The sequence below is a fragment of the Hylaeus volcanicus genome, chromosome 7, assembly GCF_026283585.1.
Source record: "Hylaeus volcanicus isolate JK05 chromosome 7, UHH_iyHylVolc1.0_haploid, whole genome shotgun sequence".
NCBI lineage: Eukaryota > Metazoa > Arthropoda > Insecta > Hymenoptera > Colletidae > Hylaeus > Hylaeus volcanicus.
In genome coordinates, this window is record NC_071982.1 from 19,034,929 (window position 1) to 19,053,148 (window position 18,220).

Consider the following 18,220-nt stretch of genomic DNA (forward strand, 5'->3'; position numbering starts at 1 on the left):
TTTTCTGATATAAATTTGTCGACAGCGCCACTCCGTTCGTGTAACGTAATGTAATTTAACAATAATCGGTAAATCAAAAATTGAGTCTTGCCATTCATGAAGCTCCATTTAATGCGTACCAATTGACGATTCCACCTCTGTCGGGTTGTATCGATTAAATCATAGTAAATATTACGCGTCTCCCTCACCCCCGCGTCCATTATCAGGCTATCGATCCCGTGTCGGCCTTCGAGGGACAAGGTGGACGCGCCGGGAGCCAATTCGGCCTCTAATCTATCAAGTTATGAAACGGTATGCGTGACAAGAGCCGGCACACTACACGCTAAACACCATGAATGGACAGGAAGGCGTTCGAGTGAATGGAAACCAAGAGGCGAGTTTCGCCTACGCGTTAACTGCTCGTATAGGCAGACAGGTCCTGCATACATGCCGACGCGGACAACACGCGTCCAAACCCCGTGTATGAATATGGATGCCAACGGTTCGGATCCAATGTACCGGCCATACTAATCTACGCGTCCCTTCAACGATGTTTGCGATCGTTACACCGGGTACACGCCGCTAATTATTTCGCAAAATGATCGAGATAGCATCTCGCGATGGCAATCGTCGCAGGGGGACAATGTTCCTCGTTGGAGGTGATAGTATAGTAGGCAACGCGATGCGGAGAAGCGAGGGAAAAGAGGGATGAATAATTTCAGTAGATTCGTGAAATGGGACGACTTCGTTTGAGCAGGATTGTTGTACACGTTTTGGGTTTGATAGACAGAGAGGGAGTCTATTTATTCGGCGATAGTTTCGATTAATACAGAACGTGTTGATAATGAAACATAAATATGTCGAAACTGTTATACAGCCAGTTCACGTCTATCATTTGATTTAGACGAACTTCTTCAATGAACATAGAAGGTACGAATACTTATGCGACTGACTGTATATACTTTGAAGCTGTTCGAGAGATGTTATATAAAAAAATGCTATAAAAAAATTTAATTCGAAAACATCGTTTTATACTTCAAAACTTTTCAAGAAATGTTCCATCAACGATTAGAGGCCTGTTGATAATGGATCTATCTTTCGGTACAACCAAAGGCAATTAATGGATCCTATGTTAATTGCAATCGCCACCAAATGACTCACTTTCTTCTGCGTTTGAGAACAGAGGGGTTACGTAACGCAAGTGGCAGACGGTAAACAATACAGCCACTTGAATATCTTTTATTCGACTACGTCTGACTGAGAAATCGACGCGTAAATAGTGGTCAGAGTCGAATAGGCTTTCGTAACGCGATGCTAATTAATGTAACGAGCGGAGACGGAACGATATCGCGCGTAGGTTCAGCGAGGACATCAGCATCGCAGCTGAAAAGAATTCGGTGAGATAATGAGCGAACTGCTCGCGATATACGCGGAGCACGATATTGATACAGGCTGATAACGTTACGAGAGATCGTTCGAAGACATTAAAAAGTCGCTCGTTATCTCCAACGGGCTGGAGGAATGCTTTTCTTCAAATCGAATCGCAGAAACAACACGCGGAAATTCGCACTTCGTTTTATTTATTTATTTACTGGCCATCGAATCCCTTTTGAAGAAAGAGTAGCTCACTGTAGAAGACGTAAAATATTCGCGTTGTGTATTTAATATTGGCTAGAATTTTTGATGACTGGAAAATTAATTATTATTATTACGTGCAGTCCCAGTTTCTCCGACATACCTTCACCGCGACCAGAATGAATAAAACACGCCTCTGAACGTGTCCGAAGCATACTATTAATATTATCGCCCTGCAACCTGTTCCGCGCATACTTTCTACGCTAGCATAAGCCATAAACGCAACAAAATCTGCAGTCTATTCATAAGCATAAGTGTGTCGAATAAATATGCAACGCGCCATAGCGAAGGCCGCTGGAATACTCAACATGCACTCCCTGTTTTAATCGCGTCGCGGACCTCGTTTCGGCCAAGATAAAGCATAGCATCCTGCCCGCGAATACACAGTTGCCCATCCCGTTAACGAGCATTAGAATATCAAGCTTCTTTGCGTCGACGGAGAAGGGAGCGTCGAGGGTGCAACGACTTCCCAGCGCTTTGTATCAGCGGGGAGATAAACGGTGAGATTGCAGGAAGAAAGGTGGGACGTAAAAATAAAAAAAAGAATAAAATAAAAAAAGAAATAAAAGAAAACAAACAAGGGAAATCAACGGCTGGTAATCCAGGTATGCACTTGGGCGGATTGCCAAGACCCTAGGAATGCAACGTGCATCCCGTGCCGGACTCGATTGCAGCGTATGACTACACGACTATGCACTCACCGAAATTGCGAATGCACAGAGAAACTCTGCTCGCAACGGCGTGGAAACGGTAGCCCATATGAGGGACAATTGCCTTGAATGGAAAATAGCTCTTCAGACGGGAAAATTCTAAACGCTCGTGTGGGACATAGGTGGTTTAACCCTTTCAGACCTGACGTCCACAACCGAGGACAGGTAATTTAAAAATTACATACACTCGGTCTGGCAGTCAACGTGTTAAGCCACTGAATGTGTATTCAATGTTTCGGGGATGGAGACAGGGCGAGATTTATGACACAATTTTGCATGGATCACGCGATGATAGGTTGATACGGAAAGAATACGCTTAAGAGGCGTTTGTATATTACACGAGTCTCGATCGCTCACGATGGAAACCATTTCGCCAAGTTCTGACGTATTTATCTCGATCGAAAGAGCGCAACATGCTTTGTGGATAATCTGTGCCACGGTCGGGACCTCGATCTCGGCGACCCGGTGCCATTTTTCGTGGCTCAAGGTTTCATAATGTGTTTTCGAGAAAAATATACGAAGCGCTTTCTGAGATACAGGTTCCACGAGGCGAGGTGAGTCACAGCCGAAATTACAGAACACGTAAAAATGGATTTCGTCCTCAAACAGTCCAGCGATGACCTAATCGCGTATTACAATACCTAAAATATTAGGGGAACCAGAACCATGTCGTCAATACTTGTTTATCGTTTATCAGCTCACCGTGTACCAGTTGATTTTTATCGATCTGGTATTGAACATTTGCACAGTATATAGCAAATAGGTCGTTGATAACGGGGACGATTACATATAGTCAATCTCGTAAATATTCGTACCCTCTATGTCTACTAAAAAACTTTGTCTAAAGTAAATAACAGGTTCGATATTTTCAAATAAATGTTTCGTTATAAATATGTACATTGATAAACATCACACTTGTATATATACATATAATGAAAAATGCATTTGGAAACGCCAAACCCATCGTTTAATTTAGACAAAGTCATTTGATAAACACAGAGGGTACGAATACTTCTGAGACTGACTGTAATTGATTAAAAATAAAAACGTATAAAATTGATTTGTTCGAATTTAATGTGAAAGAAACAACATTACTTTCTGCATTTGAGTGATTTCGATGCATGGTGTACCTTCTGAACTGTGACTCACCGAGTACCTCCTCCACCTCGTGGATCTTTAACTCGCGCAAAGGATCTACCATCGGCGAATACCTTCTCGTCCACGGTACCTAAAGCCGCAAGGTCGTCCCCATCGTGTCACGCGGCCTCCTGTCGTATTCAAATCGTACGACCGTCGAGATTGCTTCACGTCTCGCGATACAAAGTGCTTTCCTAGCTCGGAATCGCATTACTCCTTTTACGGCGGTCAGATGGGATCCCCGCGAACGAAGTTACGGCCTCCACAAATTTTCGTCGCACCTGTCCTTCCGCGAAATAACGCGGCGCGTTATTCGTCGGCTTCGTCGACGTTTTCATATACGCGCGACGTTTCATCGGCGGCGACAAAGCGCATCCGTTGCGTAACCGAGCGCGCTTCTTACGGGGGAAAGTATCCCGCGAGCTTGTCAATGACGCCATTCATGCGAAAGGTCGATTACTCCGGTGCACGACGTACACACTGTCCCCCGGATTGATAAACTCCTTCGCTATAGAGGAACCGAGGGGAGCGAGTGCGTCCTGATCGATGCACTGACTCACGCGTCCGAAAAAAAGATATCTATAGCTAGAAAGGTGAAACTTGCAGTGTTTCGGGGAAAAAAGGTTGAGGATAAGGGGGTGGGATCGACGTATACGACGTTTTTGGTAGAACTGAGGTCTGAGGGAGACCGATTTCCAGGTTTTGGGAGCAACTACATCCCAGTTTTGTGGGTCGCGGCCCACGTGTTAATTCTATTTTAAGTTTTCCTTTTAAGTTCGATTGAAATTATTTTACTGGTCTATAAAGATCTAATAAAATTATGTCTTCACCAAACCCAATAACCCCCTCCCGTCCCTATCTGTTATCTCGGAGGACTCCTAAAAAGGATCCTCCTCGTAATCTTAATTCCAGAAGCGGAATGGACCGTCGCATCGATCCTCGAGCACTCGAAAATGTTGCGAAACTAGCAAGCGTGACTCGGGGCAGGCGCAGCTGACGTCACGGGCTATGTTTAAACCGAGCAGCGTACGTGCACGCGTGTTCTGGTGTGTGGCAGATCAGAAACGGATGCGGTGCGTGCACCAGGAGGCCGGACGACGCACAATGTGCCATTGTCTCTTCCTCTTTCGCGTCTGCCACGGACCTTTCCCCTCTGGTGCCTTCGTTTCGCAGCCACGAGGGCCACGTAGGTTTCAGACCTCGCAATTCGCAGGTAGGCGTGCGCGTGTCCACGCACACGGATGCTGCGAGAAATCGCGAACGTTGAGTCATCCGCTTCTGCGCCGGAAAAGTGGACAGGCAGCGGAGAAGTCGATGGATTTGGAGGATGTCGAGCTCCCGTGGTCGAGGAGGCTTAACCACCAGCGCAATTTGGCCGATACAGGCCGTAATAATGCGATTCCGCGGCAAAACCCATGACAAGCGACGGGAACATGCAACGTGGGGCGAAGGATGGGACCTCGTGGGCGTGAATCATTCTTCCTGCCATTAATGGGATTTGGGTGCATGTAATATCTTGGGGAAAATCGACCCCATTACAGGATAATCGACTCCTGGAGGAAGCTAGACCTTCGATCGAAATTTCCTATATATTCATAATCGACTATTATAGTATTGCAATGCCACGATATATGCATCGTGAATATTTAAGGCTCGTACATAATATTCAACATGCTATCAAAAGTTGGGACACAATTCACGCTTGTGGTAAGATGAAATAAAAATATGGTCATATTACAGTGTACCTAACTACATCTTAAGAACACTTTGGTTTCACTCCTTTAACGTTTAAACAAATTTCCATTTGCCACCACTTCATGTCAACGATTGTATATCCCTTTCGCCGAAGACCAGGATCGAAAACGTAATTATTAAATAATCCACAGCTCTAAGCATGAATTTCACCATCAACCTCGGTCCATCTGCATAGCGAGTTTATTCATTCAGATTGCTCCGACTTCCTCCAGCCGCGAAATAAATTGAAATATCGTCTCGCACGAGTGCATACCGCCGCAGCGAGTGTCGCAACGCTCCGAATCGATCGCGATACGCGATTCGCGATCTCGGCCACGCTAACGATAACAACTGGATAGACGTATTTACGGCGCAGCATCTCTGCCAAGGAGGCACGGACAAAGATCCGTTCATGCGAACCCGCCAGGTCGGGCAAAGTCGATCGAGCGAGGCGCACGTGACTCCAATAGCCTGTGCGCATTATTTTTTTTTGTTTTTCGACATCCGTATAGAATCGAACGTGGTCGATAGAGAAACGGAGGGATTCGAAAAGCCTCACAGTGAGCTCATTCAAACGATTCGTTCAGTCAATTATGCGAAGAGCTCGCTCGAGTTAACGAGAGTCGTGCTGCTATTCTAGAAACATAAGTGTACGTGTGCATGAGCACGAGGACTGATCTATCGAAGCGAATGGTAGGCTTTGGATATAACTTTCTAGGTTTCTAAAGCACCTAGTGGTACGATATTCTTCCAGGAGGAATTGATTAAAAAAGACCTGAGGTACCAGGTTACAGAAGAAGATGGCACGTCCCTGAGAGCAAATGCTACGGTATGCGACCCCCTGGATATGTTTGGCCGAGGATCGAATGTCGGTCGTAATGCGCGCGATGGAGAACACATCAGTCATAATTGTACATGCCACGGTCGGTCGAGAGTCGACTTACGGCGTCGAGAAGATCGATATATTGGGTTTCGCGCATTGCAAACCTCCTGGAAGACAACGCGGAGGGGGTTATAAATCGGTGTTTATCGCCGCGGTGGAAACGGTTTGTTTACGCGAATAAATTCAGCACGGCGCTAAACAACGTCTGTCTCGATGTTTCCATTGATTACGTCTGCTCTGTTTAAATTGAACAACAGAGCGGGGCAGACGGGGGTGGCTGGCTTCCAAAAACCCGAGTTCACTCGATTCTTGGAAGTCCTAATTTTCTTAAACATCTTCAGGTGCAACACACGTTGCTCCAAATCGTTCCGAGAGTCTATTTCAGTGGCTTTTATAGCGCGATGAAGTTCTCAGCGTCGCTCTTCGTCCACAAATGCCAAAGTCTCGTCAAATGCAGAAGTTTTCCACTCCAGTATCCGGTTTCAAGCGACTCCTGTTTCAGGGGATGTCGTTGGTTATTCGGTCGGCCTCGTGCTCCAGATCAACTTTTCCTATCCATGGCTTTGAAACAATCCTCAACCTACGCGTGCCCGTTTGCAAATTGCGGCCTCGCACCAATCAACAGCTACTCGAGGAGATTTCCGTTGGCGCGTTATTATAGTCGGGGACTGCGAGTCTCGATCGTCGCTTCTAGGGTATTGTTCGGTCGCCTATTAGGCCTGGAAATCGTCGTCACGACTTCTTAAACGACTCGGAGAAAGCTCGCCTTATATAGATCCGCGAGGAAGAGACGGGCGCAGTTTGGCTGGGAGAGTGGAATCGACGCTTCTGCCCACGTTCGACATTTTACGTATTTTAATGTGTTTTTGTATCGAGTAATCGCGCAGGTCCTACGATAATCGAACCTATGATTAACTACACTTTTTGAACAATTTTAAAAAGCGTCAAAGCACTTGGTATAGTCACAACTTTTTATAATTCATCGCGTTTCTCAACTTCTTGTTTTATGGAATTAATGGACTTATGCAATGAGCGGCTCAATTATCTCTATTCTCCATCGAATTCTACACCCACGTTGGCACAGACCTGGCCCATTCATTTCGCTTGTTTCGAGTAACCTCCTTTCGTTGGCGCCGCCGGTTCTATATTCGGGACACGCGGGAGAATAAGTCCGAGAATAATGCGCTCCCAAAGAAGAGAGTTCGAGCGATACGAGCTCCTATCGGCTATTAAACTATCGCGAAGGTCGCTCTTCGCAGAAGCGATCCTCCACAGCGGAGATTAGCGAGAAGAGGATCGGTGAACGTAATCGGAGCGCGCAGTCGGTCATTTCTTTGCGAGCGTGCACCAACGAAAATTTATTCGCGACCTGTTGCGCACGGCCGATGTTGAAATTATGTGTCCATTGTCAATCGATCGCGACCCTCGACGGAGACGGGGTTAATTGCCACTTTGGATCCTGCGAGACAAACAACAGCCTGCGTAACGATACAGTGGATCGTTGATCATTTCTGCTCCGTTTTGCTTCAGCGTGGAGGATCCTCAAGGCGGGCCTAGCGTAGAACAATTTTAGAACTGAAAAGGCTCGTTGTGTACGATGATTATCTCTTTACGTTGGTTCGAAATGCTCTCTTTTAAAGTCTGACTTCAGCCCACTGGAATTCCAAGATTCACTTTTAGATCTCCAGGTTTCTTTGGAACGCGATCCTCGCAACAGCTGTATTGTTACAATTGTAACATTTTCCAAGGAGACTCTATATAAAGAATCACGTTGAAACAGTGCCCCATCGATCGTCGTTCGTACACGGAATTCCTTTTCCTTCCTTCCTGCCACGAGTAGTGAAACGTCGAACGGACTTCTTCCGTGTTCGCCAATGAAACGATATCACCGTCTTACGCTGACGGGACATTTTTCGAAACATTAGGCTCCGCGAGGATGATGCTAACAGAGGTGCGGCTGTTTGATCTCGTCATTGTCCGAGTCGCGCCCGTGGTTGGCCATCGAGGAAATTTCCTTCGGTGGTTTCCGTGTTGAAAGGGAGTGACCTTGAAGTAGGTCTTCGAGGTGTGTCTCCATAACTTTCCAGCAGAGTTTATCCCCTGTTTGATCGAGCTATCGCCTCTGTACCGACACGTTCGTGGAAAGAACAAGATTTGGAAAGGAAACTCGGTATAGCCAACGAGGAACATTCCTGGTCTGCGTAGGCATGAGTTCATGAATTCGTTGAACCGTCTTGAAGCCTTATAAGGCTCGTCCTTCGTGCCGTTAAACCACAATAATGAAGTCACTCAGTCAAGGTTTCGCTCTGTTTCCATCACCGGCGGCAATTCTCGTTACCTCCTCCGGTCTCTTCCATGCAACAGCCACTTTAAATAGTCCTATTTAAAGATCATCACGTCGAACGACTGGTTACTGCGCGGATGAGGCTGTCAGAGCGTTTCTTCGTTTGATATCTTTAGAAAATCACGCCCATTCACGAGTTGCTCCGACTCGGCTCTGTTTGGAGTCCAGAAGAATGCCTTTTGGGGAACCGTGTAACGCAATCGATGAAGATAAGTGGAAGTATCACGGGTTATGGCCGCGGTATCGCTGCTTGGACCCCATTCGGTTCGACTCCAAACAATATCGAACCGGTTATCTTATCCGAAAGAGCGCGGACCAGGGGCAGAGTTCTTCGAATACTTCTACCCTTTAAACTCCGGTCTGACCGTTTGTTCAAACGGACGACTCTCAGGGGACTTTCTCGACACGGCGTTGTTTAGATTCATCAGCGTTTCGCAAGACCTGCTGAGTCGTCCAGGGGAGAAGAAAAATGCCAGGCGACCGAATTCGAGGGGACGGTAATTTGTAAGCATTCGTGACGTAACGTTGATACACGAGCTGCGTCACTTAAGCATAAACCTCGTTGCGTCAGCTGTGTTTGTCACTTTCGCGAGTACAGTTGCAAAATTCCCGCAAACTCGGTCAATTAAGACGAGCAATGTGCAATAATATATAACGATAACTCCGAGTCACGTTTTAATTGGTATTCATTTTATAATTTCTTGCGGTGCAATTTTGTTTCTGCTTCGTTAAGAAATATTTCAAGTGTGAAGTTAAAGCGCGTGACACTTCATGCTTCAAGGTATGACGCGATCTAAAATTGTATTTTCCCCTGTTTAAGTTAGTTAAGCTCTTCAAGCTTTCTCTCTCTAAGATTGCTATTAACCTACGATTCGGGAAAATCGCATCCGTCGATTTCACCCGGCATTCCGAAAGACGGCGAACGCTCGTGAATCAACAGCTGTCCGATGAGTCAGTGCTGGCTCAACTTTTTTGCGTTCCCGTCGTCGCCGTTGGAACGTCGCCAACTGGCTGGCGAACAAACTCCCTCGAAAACTGTATCTCGGTGGGCGCGTGCAACCGACGGTACTATTGAACTTGCGAAGCTTTCATTGCGATTTACAGTCTTACAACGGCAGGTTCGGTGCGCGTTCGACTACATTATTCGGGGAGAAAGACGAAACTAACGGCAAACGAAAGAATTCAGGAAGCGAGAAGATTCACGAAGAGAAAACTTTGGAAATAGTTTTAGTAAGAAATGCTTCATGCCGAAGGCTAAGAAAAATTATTTGATTCGTTCCATGTCGTTACTATTAGTTCCATTGATTTGGTTCCTGCAGGTTTATTCTTGGCTACTATTTTTAATTACTTTCGTAGACGAAACTAAATTCCTCCTTCGCACCGAACACGATTCAACCCCCAAAGTCATCTATCTCGGAGCACTCGTGTTTCTTTAAACCATTTTGTCATAACTTCTATCCTTTCTTCGATCTCGAGAGGACAAAGTATATTCTCGGAGCTAAATCCTCACCAATGTTTAAAAGTCAAGGGTGGCTGGACGTGGAAAACGAAAGGACGAAATTGTTTTACATCAGTCGCAATTATCCCGTTCGAGTGTCGTTCGTCTGAGAGTCGTCTCCGTTCCCGAGATAATTAGTCACCCGACGATGCATCCTTCGTTCTCAATTTATTTAAAAGGACTCCTATTTAAAAGGACTCTCTTTCTCTCTCTCTCTCTCTCTTTGACTCGCGGATGATTCACCCCGCCAATTACAAAACCCGTCGAGTACGTTCGTCGGACTGTGAAACGCTAAAAACTGACTGCTCTCGCCCTAGGGAATTATTCATATCTGAGAGGATCTCGCGGAGCCTCGTGTAACTTAAAACTGGCGTAAAGTGTGCGTATCACGGTGACTCACCGAATCCAGGGAAAAAGGCGAACGAAAGAAACGAACGCTAAGATGGAAACCGCCTCGCAAACGAGCGACGATAAATCGCCGCGGCCGGTTGTATCGTTTTCCTCGGGACGTGTTGGTCCGACAAACGCGACGCAGAAATTTCTGACGATGCCACCCGTGAAACCCGATGGCAAGATTTAAATTTCACGTCGCTTCCGCCTACCTCAACGCGAATGGGTTAACGTTTACACTCTAATCGCTGACCGATACAAATTTCTTTGTCTATTAACACGTTGACCGCCAGACTGATGCTCTTGAAAATTTCTACTGTGATTAAACGTTGTTTATAGATTATTAGAAACTACATGATCAAACATTTATTTCGTGCTAGCGAGAACAGGGATAAATATAAAAGAGGATGTACGTGGATAAATATGTGCGAAATGATTGATGGAACGCGGAGTTAATCAATACGCGGTACTTCGAGGAGGATAACAATTCTCTGAAAAAGTTTAACTTATCGCAAGAAGCGTTAATACAGCGAGATTTGCCATAAATCGTTCGATGAGTCCTCGTGAATTACTCTGAACGTTTCCTTAATGGAGTATGGAGCAAAGATTAATTAACTCGCGGACTGGACAGGTTGCGGGGTTATTTAAAACTGGAGAAATTGGACCGGGAGATCTGCGAATAGGATAGTAGTGGCTAGTGATTGCTGTGGGTCTATCTTGCGAGGAACGTGAGGCGTCAAGAGCCTTAACACCCAATCCAGAGAAGCAATTTCTTGAAAATGGAGTTTAGAAAACCAGTGGAACTTCGTTTAATCCTTTACGGGGCAGAACTCCTTGGGCATTTTTCTATCTACTTTTTTTTTGTGGGTGAGAGTAGAAACATAAAAATACAAAATTCCCGTCCCTTTCTCAGTGGTAACAAGACTCCTGCCTCAGAAATCCCCAAAAATCGCTGCCTCGCGAGACAACTCGTACCGATCGTCCGTTAATGCCTCTCAATTAGCGCGATCGATGATTATCGGCAAGAGGGCGAGACTTATTATCGGCGTGGTATCGAGCAGCGACGCTTGTAACTTATTAGCATACCTACTTACCGGTTGGAGGATGATCGATAATGCACCGAGGCAATTATCATCCTTCCCCCCTCTCGATCGCGGGCTAATCGTGCATCGTTCGCGGCGAGATCAAGGCTAGACCGAAAGATTATCGCGCGGAGTTGCTAGAAATAGAGAAGGATTCTATGATTTCTCCGCGCGATCTCTGCGCGACTTTAAATTGGGGATTCGGTCGCGGGATTTCACCGGTACGACCTGTAATTCTCCGCGGAGAGTGGTAGCTAATCTTCTTAAGTTTCTTCGGAGAAAGGACAGGGGGTTTGGCCCGTGGGGATATCGCCCCCGATTCCGTGTCCCGAGCAAATAGGATTATCGCGACCCCTGAATCCTTCGTGCTTTCTTAGTTTCCACAATCAAAGCGATACGCTCTTGGGAGATACGCTAAGCCAGACTGGCGGGGGCTTATTTTTGCGAAAACACGTTTAGGAGACGCAGATACATCAAGAATAGGAGCAAGCTTGCGTAGAGGAGGATAGATAAAAAGTATCTCAGCAGAGGGTGACTAATAAAATTAAAATAAAGTCAGAATTGGGGGCTCTGGCGCAAATTTGTTTGCGATGAAAAATAGGTCCGAGGCTTCCTGTTGTAATGGACTAGCTGTCCATGAATTATCATTGCAATCCTCGCGAGTATGGGCGTTAGGGCCTTATCGGAGATATACGTATGAATGTTATTGAAGTATTATTCTTTACAACCGTTGCTTATCTGACGTACAGCAAACACAACTATGAAAAATATGTCTATCGAACGAACCAATTACAAGGACCACAATACTGAGAAAATTCTAAGCCTGCTTAACACATAGTATCTATTATTTCGAAGAGGATATTACTATTTTTATAAAAACCTACAGTCAGTCCCATAAGTATTCGTACCTATATATAAGTATTCTACATATATATATATCGAAGAAATTTGTCTAATTTAAACGTACATATTTATAAGGAAGAATTAATTCGGAAACACGAAGCCTATGATTTAAATTAGACACATTTCTTCAACAAATATGGAGGATACTTTCTACACCCACTGTATACCAGCAAATGCCCCAAACTAGCGATTGAAAGAAACTTCAGTCGAGTGGTGGCGTTGCAGAATGAATCGCGAGCGACGTAGGATTAATTAACATTCTATACGCGATGGTTTCGACACCCCCATTACCGCTGATTGTGCGGTATTCAGGATAGTGGGATAACAAGGCGGTAACCTGGTTCCAGATGCACGTATAAGATAGCGGTGTAGGATGATCGATCAGGAGCGATACACGGGAAATAATCGGCTACGTGTTAACGGCAGGAAGGTGGCACGCCGATCACGCGAAGCCTCTTCAAGGTAAAAGAACCTTGCGCGCCTCGTACGAGTACCGTAACACCGACCTTGCCTCCAAATGGCGAAACGGTGCCCGGGTGCACTACAATAAGTGCCTTCGATTCTTCTGCACCTGGTAACCGCGCGAGAAGAGAGAAATGACCGGTATCGGGGACGAGGCCGCTCGCGAGAATTCGGCCAAGGAACAATCTCACCGAAACCTGTCCAATCGGTTCGACCTTTCCACGATCCGAGTGTTGATATACTTGGAGATTTGATCGATTCGCCCGACTTGCGATAATTACACTTGCGAGAGTATAACGTTGACCTTTGGTGCATTTTATCAGTTATGCACCCTGTTCAATAGTTGGAGTTCCTTTCATGATCGATTACTCGTGCAAAAAGGAACCGAAAAGTCCCTTAACATTTTGCAATTCGACCCCTCGTTACTGAGATACAAGGGCCTAAAGTTACGAGTCCTAGTGCATCTTCTTGGAGGGCGCCATTTTATCTCGATCAGCTGATCGCGCGCAAACTTCGACCGCTCGTATCTCGACAACGAAGGCTCGTATCGCGAAATGGAAAAGGACTTTTCGATTCGTTTGAGCGCGAAGAATCGACCCTGAATGGATAGGATGCTTCCACGTAAGAATACGGTGGAACCTCTGAGTTGAATTTAATTGGAGCTTCAGAATGTCTCTTTTCTCTTTTCTCGGAAGAGGTTGACGCAATTCCGTAACAAAGCCGTGCTCTCCAGAATAGGAGGTAGTCGGAATATAAAATTACGAAGCGTAATCCGAGCTGGTACACGTAAGCCGAGCGTATAATTCGAGTTAAGTGGCTCTCTCGCTCTCTTTATTTCGCTCTCCGGCAAGTAAGTCGGGGAACGGTGAGCTTACTCGAGAGACTTTGCGCCTCCGTGGAAGACGTGATCGTCGATCGGCCAAAGCGTAAAAATCCGCGAGCGAGGCGGTGTCGGTGAGTGCCCACGCGCGCGCTCGTCACGCTCTCGCTCTCTCCTCACCGACCTCCTGACGTTTTTCTTCTTCCTACCTTGCCGTCCAGCCTCCTACAGAATGGTACGTGTCGCAACCGACTATAAACATCGGCACCTGCGGGCCTGTCACCTTTCTTCTAGCCGTCCCGGCGATTGCTTTCCTGCGCGATACTAGACACGCGATTTCTGTAGCCACCAGGAGCGTTTTTGGGAACTTTGAGATAGAATGGTTACGGGTAAGCCTTGCGAGTAAGGCTTGAAGAGGACGAGAGGCAAAAGAGGAAACAAGATGGCGCCTCTGACTTTCAGAAATTGAATTCCTGAATAGTTGGCAGAGTTCCAGATTCAATACAAGATAATTAATAAGAAGACTAAAATTTCAGACTGTGTTGCACTATTTGAATTTTCGGAATAAAACGTTTCTATCGCGCTTTTTGACGAATCTTGAAATTAGCTGTCTACGCGTGAATTGTAATTTCTGAACAGCGAATAATAATACGTTAATTAAAGGGACTTTCGTTATCCCGAAGTCCAGGTTGCCAACGTAACCGCTGGGAGCAGGGTCCCCATCGATTTCGTAGAAGCAACGCAAGAAGAATGTAGTCTTGTCATCGAGTTACTGATGTACGGTACTTCGGAGTCCTCGACTTCTTTCGCGATCTACGTCTGCCCGCGTACGCGCACCTGTCCAGCCGAGAACGTTAATTATGCGAGCAAAGAGTCACGCGCCTTTCTTCTGCCTATATTTCGCGCCCGTGAGTTGGATCATCGAACCTTCCGTTCTCAACCGTAATCGCGCGAAATACCAACACCTACGCGCGCCAGAAATGGACGAGATATTTACTTGGATACATTATAAATGTTTATTCATTACTAATCGGACATAAATTAGAAATTTTAACAAAGGTTCCGAGGCTCGAAATATGAACTTCTCTCACGGATTTCATTTACTGTTCGAACCAGATTTCGACAAAACGCACCAGGATGTAGGACGATCGTTCCATTTCCAGTGCATTACGTCGAAAAGTGGCTCCTGAATAGCCAATCGTAAAGATATCTCCGCGAGGTGTCCCGTAACGCATGCAGCGATGCATTTGTATCGCGTTTAAATGCGCCATTTATAAGCACTCGTGTCCGTTTAAGTGGCGAGCGAACGTGTGTAGCGATCGGACGTCGGAACGCGTTTCTCCGCGGTCGCAGAAAGCCGAGAGTGGAATGGAAATGTCAACTTTTTGATGATCGAAGTGGAATAGTCGGGGAAAGATCTAGAGTATCTATGCGAATATCGAATCCAAGTAAAATTATTTTAGGCCTGACGCAAAGAGACTTTGAAACTAAATCTTCGTGTTAAGAGCAAGATGTTTCATCGAGACGAGGAAAACAAAGTGGCATCTGAATTTTGATATACATAAACGTGACCTACCAATGCGACTTTTCATCTACTTGATAAATAAAAGTTACAACTTGAATTGCATAGAACGAATGGATAAGTAAAAAGTGTTCGATCGAATTGAGCATCTACCAATAAAATAAAACTTATCTCTGCGTCCGACTCTGTGATAACCTTGGAAAACTAACATTTGGAACACCCGGTATATTTACGTAGGGCTTTACCCACCGGTCACGAGACAACCGTGTTCGAAGGCGGTGAACGCGCACCTGTACGACTACGGTAACCTGTCAAGCTGGAAGGGCAAGAAAGGGCCAACGTAACAAAAGCTCTTGCTCGGTCCAGGACTCCTCTTTACCTGCTCCCTGTCCGCCGATATCGAGATTTAGGTACCTGAACGCTCGCCATCGGTCAATTCGTGTACGGACCATGGCCACAAATTATGCCTCCGTGCACAACTGCTAACTGAAGCGAGATACACAGTCCGCAAACAGTTACAACGAGTAGAAAAATATAGAGAAGGGTGATCGAGAAATATTCTGGCTTAGAAAATTTACAAGGAAAATATATGTAATATTTCGCTACCGATATCTGTAAATTGAATCAATTTTTTCTCCTAGACTCTGTATTTCTCCTTCATTCTACAAATATCCGTTTGCAATCGGACTTTTTTGATTATCTCACTTCTATAAAGTGTTTCGCAATTTCGCGATGAAGATTTCTGTACGCAACACGTCGAGGGGCCCCGATTGGCCTACCTGTCGAAGCGTCATGTCGACCGAAGCGTGGGTATATCGGCGCTAGCGTAGAATTATCGTTATTACACACCGAAGAGGCATATCTCTCAGATACGAGTTATCTCGTTGCTCGCGCGAGCAACGAGTAAACACCGTGGCTGGAGTTCTCTTTCACCGGAAGTAGTCTTCTGCCACGTTCGTTCCGGGGTGGCGGTGCCTCCGTGGCTCGACGAAAGTGCGTCGAACTTTTAGAAATCGAATATCCAACGAAAAATTTGAGAATCGAAAAGAAGAAAGAATTTCCTTTCGAGGATTCATGTTATCGATGGTGGGAAATTATTACGCTAAGCTTGATAATTTGCACAACAGATCAAGATACATCCAAGTTTCACAATTTCCTAACGAACAACCCCTAAGATATAAAACAGAATCGAGGCTATCACTGAGTCCCGGAATAATTCCTACTCCTGATTCAAACTTGTATATATTTCTAGATCAAGATACTACGAGACCCTTATCGCTAAATATATATACACCGTACCAATCAAGCTTTCCGATATAAACGTTTTCGCCTACGTGAGACTGCATGTCGCAACTGTATCCAAGGTGGAATTGGAAATCGAGCAAAGAAAACTCGCGGCGGATTTACATTCACGGTCATAACGAACCGGGGCTCGGGACGATTTCACAGGATCGTTGTACCGTCCGATTTACCGCCAGCATAAAAAGAGGATGCCTGACTTAGTTTACAGGGGGGAGACGAGATTTAATGAAGGGATAAAAGGTCGGCTGGTGCAAGGCCCTTTTGGGATTGGAGAACGGGGCGACGCGACGGGGCAGAAGGCTGACTCGAAAAATCCTACGGAGGAAACGCCGAGTTAAAATAAGCCTCCCTGCTCGCGCCGCGGGAGAAAAACGAGAGAGCGAACCGCGTCGTCTTCGTGAGATACCGCCCAAAATACGCTGATGCCTGATAGAAGGCGGACCTGAGCGCGCTGGGAATTTATACCGCGCGATGCTAGCTCGTACAAACAAGCTGAAAACGGATGAAAAAGGGAAACCGATATCCGTTGTAGGTGTGAATCACCGCGACCAGCGTAAACGACGTTGTGAAAATAAACCGATGGACGCGGTCTATTTTGAATCCACTTAAGGGATAACGCCATCTTGGAGATGGAAAGCGATGGTGGTTCTTCGGGAATTAATCGCACTGAAGCTGCGTGATCGAAGAGGTTAAGCTTGTGGTAGATTAATGTGCGTGGTTTGCAGAGGATAACTGTATTTTCGGTTTTTCATGCGAGTTGGATTCTGGTCGAAACGGCGGCCGAGTTTAGGTTGGCGTTTTTCGCTATGTATTAGAGAAGAAACGTTATGGAGATTCCTTGGGAATTAATTGCGGAGAAACTACATGACCGAAAAAATTGGTACTAACGGTACTTGAATATACACTGTTTGTAGAGTACAAACATATTTTTGTTTTCGTTATAGACGATCTATATTAAGAATAGCGGCGTAGTGTAAATGGGTATTTTCTATCCTCCTTAGATCTGATTATAAATTTGAGAAACAACGTTCTAGTGGCATGAATGCAAAAAAGGTTATCTATCATTACTCAAAGTTCTTTTTAATGATCAAGGTAACCCATCGAGAGTCACCATGGGAATTCCTATCGTCCTGCGCAATCGTGGGCGACACCAGTTCACCTCTGACCTGATGTATCGCTTACGACCGGAAATAAACTGCTAGCAATAAACAGTCGGCTATCATCGAGGTCGGGTCGTCGGTGAATTTCACGGACAATTTGCAAAACAATTACTCGGTATCTTTTTAGGACAGCTGCAGCAAGGCTACTACGTGACCTGCGATATCCTCGAGTCTATTCGACCGTGCACGCTATACGTGGGCTACCGTTCGCTCAATTGATCGAAATTGGCTAATTCGCCGGGGCTGGAACTATCCTGCTCCCGACGTGGTTAATTCGTCCGTGTATTGGCCGATAGTAGCTCTCATATCGCGTTTTAGTCTGGCCTGTTAATATCTTCAGTCTACCAGGGCTGAACCGCCATATCGATGAATTTTATAGCGAGCTTCTCTGAGAGTCAATACTAACGACCTTCTAATTAATTCAGATTCTCGAATATCTAAGACCTTGTAGAAGTCTTAGAAAAATAGTGGCTATCATTACTAAGTAAACTTAAAACTCTAAAATCGGATTCATGTAATCGAGGGTACTATTAGCTAGAATAGGCTAAGAACTGGTCCAGGTGAAGCAGGAGGTCCACGAGATGGTATTATTCAGAGAACCAGTCGTTCTCCAGTGGCGATTTACCAACGGAATCAGACACCGGCGCGGTTACGCTTAT

General features: G+C 45.6%; 1 protein-coding gene across 1 annotated transcript in view; it reads right to left on the reverse strand.

Moving 5' to 3' along the window:
• Window positions 1-18,220, reverse strand: part of LOC128880047 (unc-112-related protein-like) — a 47,546-nt gene that overhangs the window by 28,184 nt on the left and 1,142 nt on the right. The gene's annotated exons all lie outside the window — the stretch shown is intronic.